Source organism: Haemaphysalis longicornis, unplaced genomic scaffold (genome assembly GCF_048455015.1).
Source record: "Haemaphysalis longicornis isolate Haplotype H1 unplaced genomic scaffold, Haemaphysalis longicornis Haplotype H1 scaffold_1, whole genome shotgun sequence".
In the NCBI taxonomy this organism is placed as follows: Eukaryota; Metazoa; Arthropoda; class Arachnida; order Ixodida; family Ixodidae; genus Haemaphysalis; species Haemaphysalis longicornis.
The window spans coordinates 416,509,339-416,528,056 of NW_027526203.1; the positions used below are offsets into that span (position 1 = coordinate 416,509,339).

General features: G+C 50.2%; 1 protein-coding gene and 5 non-coding genes across 6 annotated transcripts in view; 1 reads left to right on the top strand and 5 right to left on the bottom strand.

Annotated features, from left to right (window-relative positions):
• The window catches only part of Ac76e (adenylate cyclase type 2 Ac76E), a 597,242-nt gene that overhangs the window by 419,697 nt on the left and 158,827 nt on the right, over nucleotides 1–18,718 (top strand). The gene's annotated exons all lie outside the window — the stretch shown is intronic.
• Nucleotides 12,759–12,830, bottom strand: Trnap-agg (transfer RNA proline (anticodon AGG)). The gene has a single exon. It is a non-coding gene; the product is annotated as a tRNA-Pro (tRNA).
• On the bottom strand, nucleotides 12,901–12,972 carry Trnap-agg (transfer RNA proline (anticodon AGG)). The gene has a single exon. It is a non-coding gene; the product is annotated as a tRNA-Pro (tRNA).
• On the bottom strand, nucleotides 18,031–18,102 carry Trnap-agg (transfer RNA proline (anticodon AGG)). Its single transcript has one exon. It is a non-coding gene; the product is annotated as a tRNA-Pro (tRNA).
• Nucleotides 18,173–18,244, bottom strand: Trnap-agg (transfer RNA proline (anticodon AGG)). Its single transcript has one exon. It is a non-coding gene; the product is annotated as a tRNA-Pro (tRNA).
• Nucleotides 18,671–18,718, bottom strand: part of Trnap-agg (transfer RNA proline (anticodon AGG)) — a 72-nt gene continuing 24 nt past the window's right edge. Inside the window, exon 1 of the tRNA in view lies at nucleotides 18,671–18,718. This exon is cut by the window's right edge and continues 24 nt beyond it. This is a non-coding gene — a tRNA (tRNA-Pro).

The window sequence follows — 18,718 nt, forward strand, 5'->3', positions numbered from 1 at the left end:
ATACGGGACCCATATAGGAGCAGCAGGGCTTCTTGTAAAGCTGGCTTACTGGTACGCATGAATGATACGTGTGGTAGCTACCCTGTTTGAGGGGGCGCTGATCCGTGACGTAAGCCACCCATGGGCGTCTTTCAGGACAGCACAGCCCATGCACTCCTAAGATAGCAAAAAGAAGTTCAAGTTCGCTTTTAGCAATGCAGCTGCTCATTTATTCTTGTAGTTGATGGCTCTCAGAAAGAGATGTCTCGACCTTCTTTGCCTGCCCCGTTGGATGGGCTTCTGGACTAGTTGCTGTCATTTATGGATACATTGCCATGCATGTGAAAAAGAAAGGACAAATTAGGCACAGCTGTCTGGCATGTGGTATTAATGCAAGGAAGTACACAGTGCGTACAATTTAAGCTATTGGAAATTTGCAGTAGACATTGTCAAATGCTAACGACATAAGAAAAGTCTCAGAATAAGCCAGAAAAAATCGTTGTGAAGGGCGTCTAGCTTCAAGTTTTTTTATGGTGAGAATGATAGGAGGGGGCGAATGTCCTGCAGTTACCAGGTTTGGACAGTGCGAATATTCGGAGGAATATTTGCACTGTCCTTACGAACTGTCCGCACTGTCCTGTCCGTAACATACGCGCTGATAAGAATATTTCTGGATAGCGCCTCATGCATCTGATACTGGGATGGTGAGAATTGAATCCAGATAAATTAAGCATGGACGCGCCAATATTTTCTTACACCTTCCCTATTTTTCATTGGGGCTCTTGATCCTGCTGAACGCTTGATAGTACGCTCGTGTCCGTCTAAAAAACGTCAACTGACGTGGCCCAGTAAATGCACACTACAGGCAATGTGCGTCACTTCCTGCTTGGCGTTGATGATATTCATCCTCTACCACGGCAGGTCGATGTTTTCAGGCAATAGCAATGGTCTTGCCAAGGGCTTCAAAAATCTTTCTCTGGCTGCTTCGCCGGCCCAAAGGCACCAGTGTGGCATCATTGCGCACTTACTCGCTCGGATACAGCATTCAGTTGCTTTATAAGTGTTTGGGTGGTCAGGGGAAACGCCGTACCCACCATTGATATTGAGATTTTGACTCCAGTTCTCTCTATGTTACAATAAAAAATATCTTAACATAAAAGCATGCTGAAGGACTGAGCTTGAGGTTACCAGGGACCCACTTTTTGAAGACGACAAACGGACGACCTCAACCTCAAAAGGACGACCTGGTAACCTCAAGCGCAGTCTTTTAGCATGCGAAACCAACTAGCCCAATTCCTTACCTCACAAAAGCATGCGCTGCACGTTTAAGAGCTTCAAGTATTGCTCTGAAGCGTAATACTTGCCCCATCAAGCGGTCTGGAAAGTTGAGTAGCAATTCTATGATGTCTAGAAGGACTGGGATGCGCTGGCAGACTTACGCTGCCGGCAGGTTTTTTTTTACGCACCTGCGTTTTCTTACCACGTCGAGAATAAGGTTGAAGGGCTAGCGTTTTTAAAAAGATTCAATAAAGAATGAAGAACGCGCTTTAAAGTAACATTCAAGGAAACTAAAGAATATTTATGGCCAACTTGACGAACCGGAAGCGCTCTGTCTCTTGTCCCAAGCCATTTTCGTAAAGTTCTCTTACAGCGCAGTGCCGCGGGAAGCCGGCACCGGCAACCTATGTTGCGCACTTCGCGCGGACACCCAGCTACGAGGCATCGAGTTTCACGGCCCGTGTGCAACTGAATGTTCTGGGGCAAAGCCATGTATGCCTAAGCAGTACTGCTGTAAGAACAAAACAAAATAAACTGTGCACGTCTCGAGATTGCGGCAAACAAAAAATACTGAATGCTTTCTTACAGAAGTACAGGTGAAACAAAAAGTAAACCAAGTACGGGTTGGAGATTTTGAGGGGATTTTTCTGTCATGGGCCTAGCCAGCAACCTCGAAGTGACTTTTCAAGAGAGTCATTATAAAATAAAATTCGTCGGCACATAATGCACCCTAAGCCTTTGAAATTCCTGGCTTCAACGTCGGCACTTCTTTATCAAGCATAAATGTAGAAAGAAAAGAGGCGGACCTCCCCGTAGCAACATTAATGAGCAGCGGGGCCTTATCACCCACCTATTAATGATGACGAGGCAGTTCTAGTACAACTGGCGACAATCGCTGTTACGCTGCGTTTTGATGGCGAGGCGTGGGCAGAGATGAGTTTGCAGCCAGACCAACCCACGTTGCTTCGGCGGCCACACCCTTTCCAAGTTTTCATACACGAGCTGAAGCAAGAGGCTTCACTAATGCCAGCCCCTCGTAGATAATACTTTCAAACGTGGAGGAGGATGCCTAGCTCGTCTAATATTGGGTTGAACCTAGCGAAATTTGCGCTACTTTCTTTGTTGTGTAAAAAGCAGGGATTGTTTCGTAGTTTTATTAGCAAGCACATGATCTTTTTCCAATGAGTCAGAAATACGACCGAACACGTAGGTATTCAAAATGAGCGCGTTCTTGCCCGCCCAATTACAAATGTTCACGCAACAGCCTAACATGTTCGCAACATTCTCCTCCTTTTGTCTTTTTGCGATTCCATATCCTCGCTGCAATTCTTTAGAAGGTAAAGAAAATTTCACAGTCTGTCTGGTGAATCTTTTTGTAATCTAGGGCGGAATTCTTAGGTTGTCTGCGTTTCAAATATTTCCATTTCGGACACGCTTCACTCGCGCCGTTCAGACCGATCTCACTTTCTTTAGAGCTGCGGACTTCCGGCTGTACAGACTACGTCAATCGGTGACGCCTAGTTCGAGAGAGCTTGGATCTGCGCGTGTGCTGACCACCTTGATATGACCACCTTATCTTTGCTCGCCTTTGTCACCTCTGCAAGGCAGCCTGCTTGCACCGCAGGAGCGCCGCCGACAGTATCGTCCGTGAAGCGCATGTCGACCGGTTGTTGATGGGCGCGCACCGTTGCTTCGTCATCGTTTGCGCCGTGTTATCATTGTTCAACCGCTACGAGTACGTGACGCGTATCGCGCTTTTGAGTTCGTCGCCGTTTTGACGTAGCCAGTCGCTCACGGCGACGCTGGTGTCCTTTTTAACCTTCAAGTGGCCGCACAGAGTTGTTTTATAAAAGCTGGCCGCTTCTGACGGTCCGCGCCTAGCAAGCAGGAGCGCCATTGCGCATGCGTGGCGCGCTAGGGCGCTAGAGGCGATACCGGAGCGTGGCCGCGCACCGCTTGCAGGGGACCACGGAGCCGGGGCCTCTTAGCGGACCTTCGCGGCAGCTTACGCTACCGCGCGTAATTCTAACTTGCCCCTCCCCCTTCGCGAGGCGAGCGCGCTACAGCGAACTCTATCTCGTCAGTTGAAACACGAGTGCCGAAAGCGCTTCCGAATAGGCAAAGGTGTCACACACCTCAACGAGCTTTAGAGGCCGGAGGGGTGCGGGGTTAGCACCGGCGGGGAACATGAACAGGTGCAGCCAACTGGGAAAAAAAAAAAAAAAAAAAAGACGCTTCCCGTTGTCGGAATCCTACCTGGGTCCCTGGCGTTATGACAGAGGCGCGTATCCGATTGAGCTACAGTTAAACCTGGATATACCTAAGTTGACAAAATCTCGCAATTTTTCGTTACATGCAGGTTTCGAGTTAAGGCTCGCGTGAATGAAGCAGAAACGAAACCAGAATGCTAGACATCAGTGATGGTAAACTCACCTTTCAAGTACTTATTTCACAGTAGAAAACTGCGTGATTCGCGCCTGCTGCTTTCGCGTGAGTTTATACACGGCGCTCCAAGGAGGCAAGGTCACTTACCCCGTATTCACAAGCGTAACTTAATTATCCCTTTTGCTTTTCTAAACTTTTTGGCTCCAAACGCGTTTCAAAAAATAAACTTATGCTAAAAAGGGCGCCTTTTCGCGAACTTGATGCTCACTTCCGCACTCAAAATTGTTGACAAGGGGCTAGATGGGATACTGTGCCGGGCGGCGATGGCATTTACTTGCTTGTCTTGAAAAGAGAAGGTTTCGTTTTCTGGCAGCAGAACTCATCACAGACGAACCAGCACCACAGATCGCAGTGGAGACGCGCGACTAGATGCCGACAGGCAGGCCTAGCGCCTCAAAACTTAATTGTCGAACCGACACCGCACTCAGACGTGCGAACGCACGCACGGTCGTTTGCGGTGCGGGAGAAAAAAAAAGTGAAACGTAGCTAGCCTTGCGACGTGGTGTCACGCTACACTAGCGAAACCTCAAGTGGGTGCTGCGTTAGCCATCGGATGGCGTCAGCCGCTCCGTTAATCATCACCATCCTGCCTAATTTTGTTTTCAGTGATTCTAAACGTTTTTATTGCTGCTAACTCCTAACAGTAGTGCTAGAATCCGGTAAAGTTCACAAAACATGACTGATCAGCTTAACGAGTTCGTTACATAGAGGTTAACCACCGCAACGCCTTCGTTACATAGAGGTCGCAAAGCCATGGGCTTCAGTGGGGCTGGAAATGGGGAATTGAAAAACTTCGTTAAATCCAGGAATTCGTTACATAGAGGTTCGTTACATCCAGGTTTACCTGCACTTGTTTTCTGTAATGCATGCAAATTTCAGAAAAAAGACATGCCGATTAGAAAACATAACATGCCGGTTAGAAAAACATAACACGCCGTAGCCCGTGTGAACATTGCCTACTGAAGACCTCGCAACCCTAGACCAACGAGCCAGGATGAAAGTGCGGCGGGGTTTTCCATATTTTTTGCGAGAAATGAGACGTAAACGAGGAAAAAAAAAAGTGCGCTCGTCAGTGATTTGACCCGGGACCTCCCGCACCCTAAGCGAGAATTATACCCCCAGACCAATGAGCCAGGACGAAAGGGTGGCGTGGCTGCCCATATTTTTTGCGAGGAATTGAACGAAAGCGAGAAAAAAAAAATAATCGGGCTCATCCGGGATTTGAACCTAGGACCTCTCGCACCCTAAGCGAGATTCATATCCCTAGACCAACGAGCCAGGATGAAAGGGCGGCGTGGCTGCCCATATTTTTTGTGAGAAATGAAACGAAAACGAGCAAAAAAAATTGCCCCCACCTCCCCGAAGGGAATCGTGAGGAAGTGCGAATGCATTTCTTGCGCCGAGAGTACACGGCGTAGTAATTCTGACATCGCCTTGAGAGGCGCCCAGCCAGCGAACGGTCTAAACTGGAGCAGAGCGAGCCAGGAGACTAGCGAGAGAGCGCGCGCGAGCCGACCCACGGAGGTCTGGCAGTTTATCGGGGGCACGCCGCGCCGAGCGCACCGAGCCAGGTGGCTGAGAGAGGAGGCGAGCGCAAGGGGAGAGGGACGCGCGCAGCGGCGCACGGCAGCTGCAGCCGAGCGAGGGGAGAGGAGGTGCGGGTGCGTGACGTCACGGCGCGGGGAGGGAAAGTGACACACAGCGGCGCACGGCAGCTGCCGGGGAGAGGGGTGGAGTGTGTGACGTCACGGCGCGGGGAAGGGAGAGGGACGCGCGCGCGCACGCCGTCGCGCCGCAAGGAGTGGTGAGGGGCGTGTCGTCACGTGGTGAGTGACGTCACTGCGCCGTTGCTACCGACGCTCCTCTCCGCTCCACGCCGTTGCTAGGGAGAAGAGGACTGCGGACGCCGCCGCCGCCGGCGGCGGTGGAAGGTTTGGGGTCGCTTATAAAGTGCATTCGCACTTAAAAATACGCCGGATCGATCGGGATTTGAACCCGGGACCTCCCGCACCCTAAGCGAGAATCATACCCCTAGACCAACGAGTTTCTTTTTTCTTTATTACCAGTTTCACACATAATCCAGAAAGCGGTACATATAATAAAAGCGCTGACTTCACTTAAGCCAGCGTAACATGTCTAAAAACGGGGCATAGATAATGCCTTTTCAAATTCATGCAACCATTCAGGAGTACTTTGTTGACTCTTCCACATTTCTGCAATACGTTGAGCGCTCTCGCAGAAATACTGCCTTGCCGGCTTTCCATCAACGTCACAGTGCCGAGCCGCCATTCGTGACCTCCATATTCCATGGAGGACCAGCAACATCACTAGGTCGTAAGGCACTCCATTATCGTTTTGCACTGCCAAGAACCGGATGCCATAAGGGCTCAACGGAAACTCCTTTTTCAATGTTCGCTGAAGAACGTCCCACAAAAACACCCCATCCCAACAATCCAAAAAAACATGTTCCACCGTCTCGGGCTTTTTACACAAAGAACAGTCCACTCCCCATGGCACAAACAGACCCTTCTCCAACATCCATGTTTTAACTGGCAACACTCCAGAGTGCAGTTTAAAGAAAAATGTTTTAACACCAGGGGGAATGGCCATAGCTTTTACACGTTTCAAAACGTTCTGCCCGGGGCCCACTGGAAACATGGATCGGTATATAGTAACCGGAAAACAAATTTCAGCAAGGTTCATGTACAGCTTTTTCTTCGACACAGAGCTCAAATACTCCATCGAGAAGCGTACACACAGAAATTGAGTCGCTTGCACAACTTCCTTTAAATACCCGTGTACTCCTCCGTTGTAGCTTTGACACGATGTAATAATGAATTGGGGCAGTAGTCTACCTAACCTGACTTGAATGAAAGTGCGCAGGAAGGGGTCCTTTACCTCACGCAAGAAATAAAAACGATTCACCACTTGTCTTAAAAAAAGATGCGAGAGTGATAGACCGCCTTCGCTAACTCTTCGAAAAAGATTCGTCCTACTTGTCCTTTCCCAGGACGAGCCCCAAACAAAAACAGCACAAACGCGGTGCAGCCGCTGAACATTGGCGCGAGAACAGTGGATCACTTGCAAAACGTACCAAAGTTTCGCAAACAAAAACATATTGCACACTGTTGCGAGCACGGAGCAAGATAAACAGGAGCGCCGACTTCGCTCTCTCCGGCGGGCTCTTAATGTCCATAACTCGCGGAGCACAATGTAGATGGCGCAGTGAAAGGGACCTTAGCCGGCGGCGCTAAGCGACCGGCGTTCCCCGTGCGCCGGCGGGCGAGTTGGCGGAACGCATTCCGTCGGCTCTGTCGTCTGCTTCGGCGACGGTAGTTTTGGGCACGGACTGCTTTGGGCCTGCTTTGGCGCCGCTTCGCGTTCATTGCGCGCCTCCTTCGCACAGTTGATTAACTTGTTCGACAGCACCTTCCGGGTAACCCGGACCCGAAGGAATTGAGTGGCCGTACGGCAACGATACGTTAAGGATTGGTTTGCATGGCGGGAAAACAAAATATAGAGACCACATACAAACATATGGCTGCTATACAAACACTACCTTTTTGCGCGGTGCTTGCCGAAAATGTGGCTCCGTTTTGTAAATTTGGGAATACCAATTTGGCTGTGTTTTAACAGGTTTTACAAAAGGCGAAAGGAGCAACTGGTTCTGATCACTGGCGATTATAAAAGTTCCCTCAACTTTCTCGCAGTTCTGCAACTTGCGTCCAAAACAGAGTGCGCCTAGAACACGGGTCGGCACTTACACGCTCATCAGAAAAGAACAGAAATGCGATAACATCACCCGTGACTGCCCGCGACGTAGCAATCTGCTCAAGATCAAGTCCCTGACAGTGCGGTCTTTTCACAAGCCTTCATTTCGCGATAACTCGCCGAAAGAAAAGGTTTAACGAGCCGGTTGTTTTGCTGGTCAGCCGCTTAACGAAAAAAAAAAAACGCCGGGAACCCTGGTAGGCCAAAAAATTGCAGCCATACAAATCGCAGCATTTTATTTGGAGACCGCGGTGTTATCGACGAGATAACACGACCGTAGAGCGACAGTGAATATCGGGCGGTAAGTTGCGGCATGAGTTAAAATGAAGTATGCGTTTGATATTCTTGGGTTCCTTATCAAGCTGGCAGTGTTTTTGTACACTTGACACAACAGGGCAGCCGTCCAATTCAGTCACTGGCACGGAAATGTGCATCATTGCCGTTTGCCGATGGAGACTCCGGGCGACCCTTGTAAGCGTTGTTCGTGCGCAGAAGCAGCATAAATAATTAAGCACGCGGCCGGAGAGCGGGATAACAACAGAGGGTAACCTTTGCGCTGCATCGATTCGTCGTAAGCAGAATCACGCTAGACTATGTTGTGGCGTTCCATATTACTCTTGCTCATTCTTTGGTGGTTCTGAAGTCGTCGTCGTTCAGTTGCGTCTTACATGTGCTGGGTTAGTACAATATTTTTAGTGGATATTCATAATGTCAGACTAAACGTTCCGGGAATAAGCGATCGCCATGTATGCGGCGGCGTGCGATTATCTGCGCCGTCTATTGCGGCCGCGCACGGGTGTTTAAATTCCGCGCGTGCACGCATGCCTCCTGCATAGTAGGACAGGCATAAGACAGACGTCGCTGCGCAAGAAAAGATGCCTCTGGGGAGAGCGAAGAAGGGAAGAGCCATGTACAGAGGCACAGCGACGAGAGGGCGAACGAAGGAGGAAGAGAGCAAAGGGAAAGCTGGGCGGCCGGCGGCGCGTGGACATTATCGGCCCGAGCAAAAGATTCTTTCTGGGCCACAGTCGGCGCTCCTCTTTATATCCTGCTCCGTGGTTGCGAGCGCAAACATCGACAGCGCACGCCCCTTCCCTTCCCACTTTTTCCGCTTTATCACGCAGCGCCGTCGTCTGGCTTCGCCAGTACGGGTCGCTATCTCGGTAGTTTTCCAGTGGAACGCCTAAGTATTTGGCCGGCATAACCTGCCGGTTCATACCTTCAAACACACTAGCGGTTACGTCCCAGTTGCCGTGCCAAAAACCCAAGCACTTGCTCCAATTTACAGAGCTCCCAGTATACTCGCAGAATATTTTAAGCAACGCAACTGCAACACTGATGCTTTTTCTGTCACGACAAAATAAAGCAATGTCATCCGCGTATGCCAATACACGTACCTCACATGCTTGCAACTGGAAGCCATGTATAATATTGCTGTTTATGATGCTAGCACAAAACGTCTCGATGTACAAACAAAACAGTAAAGGGGACAGCGGGCATCCTTGCCGAACTGAACGCGTGACATTTATTGGTCGGCTCACTGACCGATTTATTACCAGCCTTGTTGAACAATCTTTATACGCCAGTCTTACGCCCTCCGTTATTACTTTCCCGGGGTTTACTTTTTCCAAAATAGTATAGAGTAGCTCATGCGAGACCTTATCAAAGGCCTTTTCCAGGTCTATTTGTAGCATGGCTACAACGTCATTCATGCCATCACAACACTCGAGAATGCTCCGTGCTATGTGCATATTACTTGTGATAGACCTTCTCTTTATACCACATGTTTGGTGTTCACCCACTATGTTAGTTATCACACTCTGTTATCTCTTTGCTAAAACTTTCATTAAAATTTTATAATCAACATTCGTTAAAGATATTGGCCTATACGCAGTAACTTTTCTGAGTAACTTTTCAGTAACTCACTTACGTCTGTTTTCGGTATGAGAACAGTGTGCGATTGTGAGAACGAGGGCGGCAGTCTTTCCTGCGTGTAGGCTTCTTTGTACAGGCCACACAACATTGGACTTAAGTCATTGTGGAAGGCTTTGTAGAACGCCGTGCACAACCCGTCCGGGCCTGGAGACTTTCCCGGACTTAGTTCGTCAATAGCCTTCTTAACCTCCTACACTGTAAATGGTACTTCTAAATTTTCTTTTGTCTCATCGTCTATCGCCGACAAGAATCTTAAAAAGTTGTCCTTAAACCGTTCCAAGTTCACAGGTTGGTAGGAAAACAAACCATCATAAAACTCACAAAAGCTTTGCTAATTGCTTCTTGTTCGCCGAGAACCTGCCCTTTGTACTCTATTTCCACAATCGAGTTGCGGGTACCGTATCTCTTCTCGGAGCTAAATGTTCTCTTTGTAGGGGCTTCCCTTTCCGCACGGGCTCGCACTATCGCGCCATGATATTTTTCTTGTTCCATAGCCTCTATCTGATGTTTCAAAATTTTAATGTCGCCCTTGAACAGTCCAGGTGACAGGCACTGTAGTGCAGAAAGCGTCTCCAGGATCCCTCTAAGCACGGCTTCCTTTTTTCTTTTATCATGCTTTACAGCGGTCGACCTTTCTATTGCTGCCATCTTTATTTCTGCTTTGAAGTTCTCCCACTCAGAGGCCCAGTCACATGTGTGCTGTTGAAGGTTCGTAATCTTTTTTTTAACTTCTTTTAAGAATTCTTCATCCTTCAACAACAAGCTATTCATTTTCCATAAGTCCCAGTTGAACTTATTCTTATCTTTGATCTTGCCAATCGAGAACGACACTAGGCAATGGTCGCTGAACGACACGGGTGTAACACTATACTCAGAGCACTCCGGCACAAGTTCTAACGAAACATAAGCTCGGTCTAATCTTGCGTGGCTCGTTCCTTGAAAGTGGGTGAACTGGATATGCGTCTTGCATTCCAACGTATCCCCTACATCTTCCAAACCATACTCTGCCGTGATATCATTCAATGCAATCGTTCTTCCGTCGCGATAAGGAGTGCCACTTGATTTATCGCGAGCCGAGCACACACAATTAAAATCTCCAATAACACAAGAGCCCGTTCAGTGTCAAGCCACGCCCGCAACTCTTCGAAAAACACTTTTCTTTCATCTGCTTTTTTCGGCGCGTACACACAAACAATACGCCATTCTTTTGAGGCTAAAATAAAATCACAAATAACAAAGCGCCCAGATAAACTGGACGTCACGTTTTGCACTACTGCGCCTCTGCTCCGACGTATTAAAATGAGACAACCAGCCGATAAACCGACGACATGGCTGACATAGACTTCATAACTCGAACTGAACACCCCCACCATCCTTTCCGTGCTTTGCTCGGTCCCTACTTTCGTCTCCTGGAAGGCTACGACGTCTAACTCCCTTTCGCTGATGAGTCTGTACAATTGACTCTGACGTTTTCGCTCAAAAAGACCGCGTAAATTAAGGGTGGCACAACACAAATGATGAAATGAACACCGCATGAATAAAAGATGAAGGCAAGTAGCACACTATTACACATACGCTTCAGGAACACTGTTTCCGCCCCCTTTTCTACCCCTCAAAAAAAGAAAAAGTGTTCTCCGTGCCGTAACGCTCATTGGAAGACCTCCCGTGCAAAAAACAGCAAACGTTTCGCTTACGGAGGCTTCCCCGCCTCTGGTCCTCTGTCGTAAGCCGTGATGTTGGGCTTTGGCTTGAAGCTTGGGCGCCTCAGCATAACCCCGCCCACAGTTCACGTTAACCCAGGCTTCACGTTACCGGAGTCACCGGATTCTTCGCGCTTGTCGTCCTCCTTCCGCGGCCTCTTGGCGGTGGCTTCTGCGTTGTCTCCGTCGCCGTCGGCGGCGTCACGCACTTCACGAGTTAAGGCGGTGTTCGTCGAACCCGCCCCAACACACTCCTCACTTTTCACGTCGAGCACAGCTGCTACCAGCGCTGGGTCGTTTAGGGAGGTCGACCGCTCCTCCGCGGGAGCCGCAGTTGCGTCCTCCGCTTGCACGCCTGGCTCCACCACCGTGTCCTCGGGTACGACCGCACCACCTCCACCGGCCGCCGCCGCTTCCGCCTCCTCCTCGTACATTCGGTTTTCGGACGGGTCCGCGTCTCCTGCAGGTCCGGTGACATGTGCGTACGTCCGCACGCACTGTGTCGCTTCGTGGCCGAAGCGACGGCAGACAGTGCAGCGTGGCACCTTGCAGTCGCGCCTGGCGTCAGCTTCAAACTGAATCCCTCCCCTGTTTAGCCGTACTTCATCACATCCACCCCTCACTGCACCCCACAACACTCTGCCAGCACTGCGGAGAACGGGCCACATTGCATCACCATATGTGGGCCTGCAAGTACGATCCCTTCCCTCTCATCACCTCCCTCGACCAGTGGGAAGCAGCGCTGTGATGCTCAAGCCTAGATCTCCAGAATTCCCTCACGGGTCGGGCAGCCACAGTCGCCGAAGCTCTACGGTCTTCGGCCACCAAGAGTCGCTAACCCTTGGTTAAATAAAGGGTTATATCTCTCTCTCTCTCTCTCTCTCATGTGCCCCGTCCCCGAGCAGCGGAGGCACTGCGGGGCCCTGCCTGGCACGACCACGAGCGCCTGGCCGCCCGCAACCCGGAGCTCGTGCGGCAGGTCGTCGATCCTCACGCCGGCGTTGAGCCTGAGGGTCACCGACCGCGTCGTCGAAACTTTTTCGTTCATGCCCTTGACACGCCACCTCTCGCGTCCGATGTCGACGACACGCCCGTAGGGAAGCAGCGCCGCTCGCACTTCGTCGTCCGGCACGTTGTAGAGAATCCAGTGCAGTTTCATCCGCACATCCTGGTTCGCCGGATCAATGACGAGGCACCGGCGCTCCTTCACCTTCACATCGCTGGCCGCGAGCATGCGCTTTACGCCGCCTTCGTCCCTGAATGTCAGGGCCCAAACGTGGTTCATTTGATACGCCCCCAAGGCAAGCACCTCGGGCAGCAGTTCCAAGCGAGCCAAAGTGTCCCTGAAATCTTCGACGCGATAAGGCCTCGCACGAACATCCGCATGAAGAAAAATGGTGTTTAATTCACACCGACCTGTTGGCAGCATTGGCAAACTGACGGGGTAATCTCCGGATTCCTGGCCAAAAAACCTGTTTCCGCGGCCAGCCATGGCCGCATTCACCGCTCCTGAGGAGCCAAGCATCCTGCGTCCGCACACTAGCGCGACCGGAAGCAGAATCCCCCTAGACCAACGAGCCGGGACGGAAGGGCGGCATGGCTGCCCATATTTTTTGTGAGAAATGAAACAGAAACGAGAAAAAAATAAGTGGGCTCGTCCGGGATTTGAACCCGGGACCTCTCGCACCCTAAGCGAGAATCATACCCCTTGACCAACGAGCCAGGACGGAAGGGCGGCGAGGCTGCCCATATTTTTTGTGAGAAATGAAACGGAAACGAGAAAAAAATAAGTGGGCTCGTCCGGGATTTGAACCCGGGACCTCTCGCACCCTAAGCGAGAATCATACCCCTAGACCAACGAGCTTTTTTTTTTTTTTTTTTTCTTTATTACCGGCTTGGTACAAAACATGCAATACAACTTTTGCACAACACAAGCTTAAAAGCACTTGCCGACCTCTGGCAAGTGCGTGTGGGTTAAAACTGCTTGAGGGATACCAGTTCGTTCAATACGTTCATCCACGCTGGTGGTTCACTCTGGGCCTCGAAAACATCTCTTACAAAAGCGACGCTTTCCTTGAAGTATTCCCTCGCCGGGCGTGCGTTGACATCAGCGTGACGCACTGCCATACGCGTTTTCCATATACTGTGCAGGCTGAGGACAAGGAACATGTCATAAGGCACACCTTCGTCGTTTTCGGTTGGCAAAAACCGTATGCCATAAGGGCTTATTGGTAGATCTTTTTTTAAAGTTCTTTGCAGGATGTCCCAGTGAAATACGGCATCGCTGCAGTCAAGAAATATGTGCTCGATTGTCTCCGGTTTACGACAGATAATGCAGTCGATGCCCCAGGGAACATAAAGCCCTTTCTCTTGAAGCCAAGGTTTCACTGGCAAAGTACCGCTGTGCAGTTGAAAGAAAAAGGACTTCGTTGAGGACCGGACTGGCATTTTTTTAACTCTTTTTAGAACGTCTTGTCCTGGGCCTGCGCAATGTAGGGACCGGTACAAAGGCACCGGCAGTGTCACGTCAATCAAATCTTTGTACAGTCGTCTTCGGTGTACAGTACTGAGGTATTCTATTGAAAACCGCGCCTTTAAGAACTGGTATGCCAGAACAACTTCTCTTAAATAGCCCCGTGCAGTCGATCCCCCCACAACATAAGACGACACGACAAAGTCTGGCAAAACATCACGCAGCCTGAGTTGAATTACACTGCGCAAAAAGGCATCTCTTTGGTCGCGTAGAAAAACAAAACGTGAAACAACTTGTCTTAAGAATAAGTGTACCAAACCCAAGCCGCCACTTCTCACGGAACGGAACAGGTTTGTGCGACTTGTGCGCTCCCACGTGGAGCCCCAGACGAATACGGCAAAGACTCTATGCAACTTTTGCACATGAAGCCTTGTCATGTATAGCACTTGCAGTACATACCAAATTTTGGCCACCAGAAACAAATTGCACACAGTTGCACGGCCGAACATTGATAAATCCCGACCGCCCCATTTACCTGTTTTCCCCCTCACCCGTTCTGTCTCTGCTGCCCAGTATTCGTTCGTGTCACGATACTGGTCAAGCGGCACTCCCAGGTATCGTGAGGGTATAGTGGTCCACTGTGCATTTGCAAAAGAGGCTGGAGTGCTGTCCCACGCACCATGCCAAAACCCTGTGGTTTTATCCCAGTTGATCTCACTACCGGTCTGTTTGCAAAACATGACCCCATCATTCACTGCTTCGAGAACGCTTTCTTTGTCAGCACACATAAGGGCCACGTCGTCAGCATAGGCGAGAATTTTGACCTCACTTTCATGAAGTCTAAAACCGCGCACGCTGTCATTGCAAATTACCTTCAAACAAAAAGGCTCGAGGTAGAGGGCAAAGAGTAAAGGTGCCAGAGGGCATCCTTGTTTAACGGATGACTGGATTTGGAAGCTACTGGTTATTTTCTTGTTTATAATAAGACTGGCTGAGCAGTCCGAGTAGCTCATTCTGACGCCTTCTAAAATGACGGAACCGACATTCACGTGCTCCAGAATATCAAAAAGAATTTTGTGTGAAACGCGATCGAACGCCTTTTCTAAGTCAAGCTGGAGAACAGCGACGTGCCCACCCAGCGAGTCCACGCACTCTAGGATGCTCCTGGCCACATGAATGTTGGTCTGAATAGAGCGCCCTTTTATTCCACACGTTTGGTGTGGCCCCACAATATATGTTATTACTGCTTGCAACCTACTCGCTAAAACCTTCATAAAAATTTTATAATCGACGTTGGTGAGACTAATAGGGCGAAAGCCCTTAACTGACAATAACTTAATCGGGTCGTTGCTCCTTGGAATTAGAACGACATGCGAGTGTCTAAACGATTTTGGCAACATTTTTTTCTGATATGATTCCTTTAACACGGCGTAAAGGATCAGTCCCAGTTCACCCTTAAACGCTTTGTAGAAACTGGCCCCTAAGCCATCCGGTCCAGGGGATTTTCCCGTACTCAGTTCGTCAATGGCCTTCTCAATTTCGAATACACTTATTGGCCCTTCCAGGTATTCTGTTACTTTGTCGTCTAACTTAGGCATCGTCGATAAGAAGCAGCTTTTAAACCCGTCTTCAAGGTCCCACCCCTTCCCTAGCAGTTCGTGATAGTGCTGTACGAACGCTTGGCAGATCGTATCGCTGTCTTGCGTAACTTGTCCGCTGTAGTCTATTGCCGTGATTTCATTCTGCCTTGCGTATCTTTTTTCTTCGCCTAGCGAGCGCTTTGTTGGCGCTTCTCCTAACCATAATTTTTCTGCCCGGGCGCGTATTGCAGCCCCTCTGTATCTATCTGCATCTATCAGTTCAAGTTGCGCCTTCACCTCTCTAATAGCTTCTGTGAACTTCCCCGGCTGTGTTGTTTCGACGCTTAAAAGAAATTCGAGTTGTAGCTGTAGTTCTTTTTCTTTTTTCCTCTCCTCATGCCGTAGTGTGGAAGACCTTTCAATAGCGTCCATTTTAACCTCATGTTTAAAGTTTTCCCACTTTGGTGTGATGTCCGTTTGCTCTGCGTCCAACAGCGCTTTCAGTTTTTGACTTACTTTATCGACGAACGCGTCGTCTTGGAGAAGCTTTGCATTAAACTTCCACAAAGACCAGTTGAATTTATGTTTTCTTTTGCCATATCCCAGGTCTAACGTCACTAAGCTGTGATCGCTGAAACTTATGTGTTTGACCTCATAATCGCAGCATAAAGGCACCAGACCCGCGGATACGTATATCCTGTCTAGCCTGGAATGGCTATGTCCTTGAAAATGTGTATACTCGGTGGGTTTCCCGCCCGATAGTAGGCAGCCCACATCTTCAAAGTTTAGTTCTTGCACCACCGAATTGAGGTACAAAGCGCTCGTATCGTGGATGGGCAAATTTGCAACTCTATCGGGTGGGTTACAGACGCAATTGAAATCGCCTAGCAGAAAAACATTTCTCTCGCAGTTAAGGTAGGGCTCAATTTTCTCAAAAAATTTCTGTCTGTCATTCGATCGGGTAGGGGCATACACACATACAACCCGCCAGTTTGAACCGCTAAAGCGAAAATCACACACAATCATGCGGCCTTCACTACATGCGACAACATGCTCAACATCAATGCCGATAGCCTTACTGAGAAACAATGCGCATCCACCAGACGTGCCTACCGCATGGGAAACGCAAACATTGAACAATGCACCGTAAACAAGCACCATGCGATCCGTTTGCTCTTCGCTTTCAATTTTAGTTTCTTGCACTGCAAGAATGTCTAGGCTGTTCTCTATGAGGAGGCGTTTGACTTGATGCTGCCGCCTTTTCGCCGACAATCCGCGCACGTTCAACGTGCCCACGCGAAGGTTAGCCTTTACATTTGGCGCCATGGGAAAAAATGGAGCAAGTGGACCTCACAGACAGTGCTCACCTTTCAGTCGAAGCATGTGACAGCGCACTCAGAGCTACGTATTGTCTTTCCGAAAGTATTGTTCGCTTATTGGAGGCGGCTGCTTCACATACCTCGACACCACGATCCCGGTGCGTGGCATCCCGCGTGTGTCGTGCCGATTGTCCGGGTGCGCACAGCATTTTCAGTTATGGTGGCTTCGTCGCCCACGGTGTCGAAGCGGTCCTTCGGTCTGGTGGTATCGTTGGTTTCGGCTTAAATGATGAGCGTCGTCCTGGCGCCGACTTCGGTGGCGGTTCATCGGGAACCGTGACCTCCGTGCTCACGCCGTCGCCATTGTTTCCCTCTCGCTGACGCTTGGCCGTGGTGTTGCTGGCGCCGGATTCCTGGTTGTCCATGGGCTCTGGCTCCTCAGTAGTTGAAACCGCGCCTGTCGTGGTGGCATCGCGCTGTCCTTTTTCAACGTCGTCAGCTTGCGATGCATGTGCAGCTTCAAGCTGATTGTTTTCGGTGCTTGGATCTTCTTTGGGAGCAGTGTGATGGTCCTTGACTTGCTTAGTGGGCGTTGGCTCAGGGGGCGTATCCTTGGTTTCCTCTCCAGACATTTCCTCCGCTTCGGCCTCGTCCATCACGAGCTCACGCTTGTCTTCATTGTACGTCCGGGAGGCAGCAGTCGCATAGGTTTTCACACATTCAGCCATTTCGTGCCCAAAGCGGCGGCATGAGGTGCACCGCGGAACGCGGCACTCACGCCTGATGTGGCCTGTGCGTTGGCACCGAAGGCAGAGCGGGGCCCTGCCTGGCACCACCACAAGCGCCTTGGCACCGGCGATACGTAGTTCATGAGGGATGTCCTCGGGCGACACACCAGCCTTGAGCCTGAGCACGCCTACACGTGTCATGCTGCACTGGCTGCCACAACCCTCCGCGCGCCACTTTTCCCTGCTCACCTCAATAATGCTGCCGTACGGGGAGAAAGCCACTCTGATGTCGTCGTCTCGTACGTGGTGAAGCAACCAGTGTAGCTTCACACGGACGTCACGGTTGCACGGGTTGATAACAACACACTTTCGTCCTTTCACAACAATTTCTGTCTCGGTGAGCATTTTCTGTGAGGCGTCCGGAGTCTTGAAAGTTGCGGCCCAGATGTGGTTCATCTGATACGGGCCGAGCGCGAGCACTTCGCCAAGCAGGCCTCTTTCCACTAGCGCGTCTCGGAAATGTTCGACGTGATAAGGCCGTCCCCTCATATCGGCATGAAAAAAAACTGTGTTTAAAACAACTGGTCCTGTTGGCAGTGGTGGCAAAACGATAGCATATTCCTGAGAGTCATCTTCAAACCTGTTGCCGCGGCCCGAAAGGCTCGCTGAAAACGCCCCATTGCTGGAGCCAGACATTCTGCGACCGCTCCGCTCGGAAGCCGGAAGTAGAATCCTCCCTAGACCAACGAGCCAGGACGGAAGGGCGGCGAGGCTGCCCATATTTTTTGTGAGAAATGAAACGGAAACGAGAAAAAAATAAGTGGGCTCGTCCGGGATTTGAACCCGGGACCTCTCGCACCCTAAGCGAGAATCATACCCCTAGACCAACGAGCCAGGACGGAAGGGCGGCGAGGCTGCCCATATTTTTTGTGAGAAATCAAATGGAAACGAGAAAAAAATAAGTGGGCTCGTCCGGGATTTGAACCCGGGACCTCTCGCACCCTAAGCGAGAATCATACCCCTAGACCAACGAGCCAGGACGGAAGGGCGGCGAGGCTGCCCATATTTTTTGTGAGAAATGAAACGGAAACGAGAAAAAAATAAGTGGGCTCGTCCGGGATTTCAACCCGGGACCTCTCGCACCCTAAGCGAGAATCATACCCCTAGACCACGGTGTAAGAATATTCTTACACCGTGCCCTAGACCAACGAGCCAGGACGGAAGGGCGGCGTGGCTGCCCACATGTTTTGTGAGAAATGAAACAGAAACGAGAAAAAAATAAGTGGGCTCGTCCGGGATTTCAACCCGGGACCTCTCGCACCCTAAGCGAGAATCATACCCCTAGACCACGGTGTAAGAATATTCTTACACCGTGCCCTAGACCAACGAGCCAGGACGGAAGGGCGGCGTGGCTGCCCACATGTTTTGTGAGAAATGAAACAGAAACGAGAAAAAAATAAGTGGGCTCGTCCGGGATTTGAACCCAGGACCTCTCGCACCCTAAGCGAGA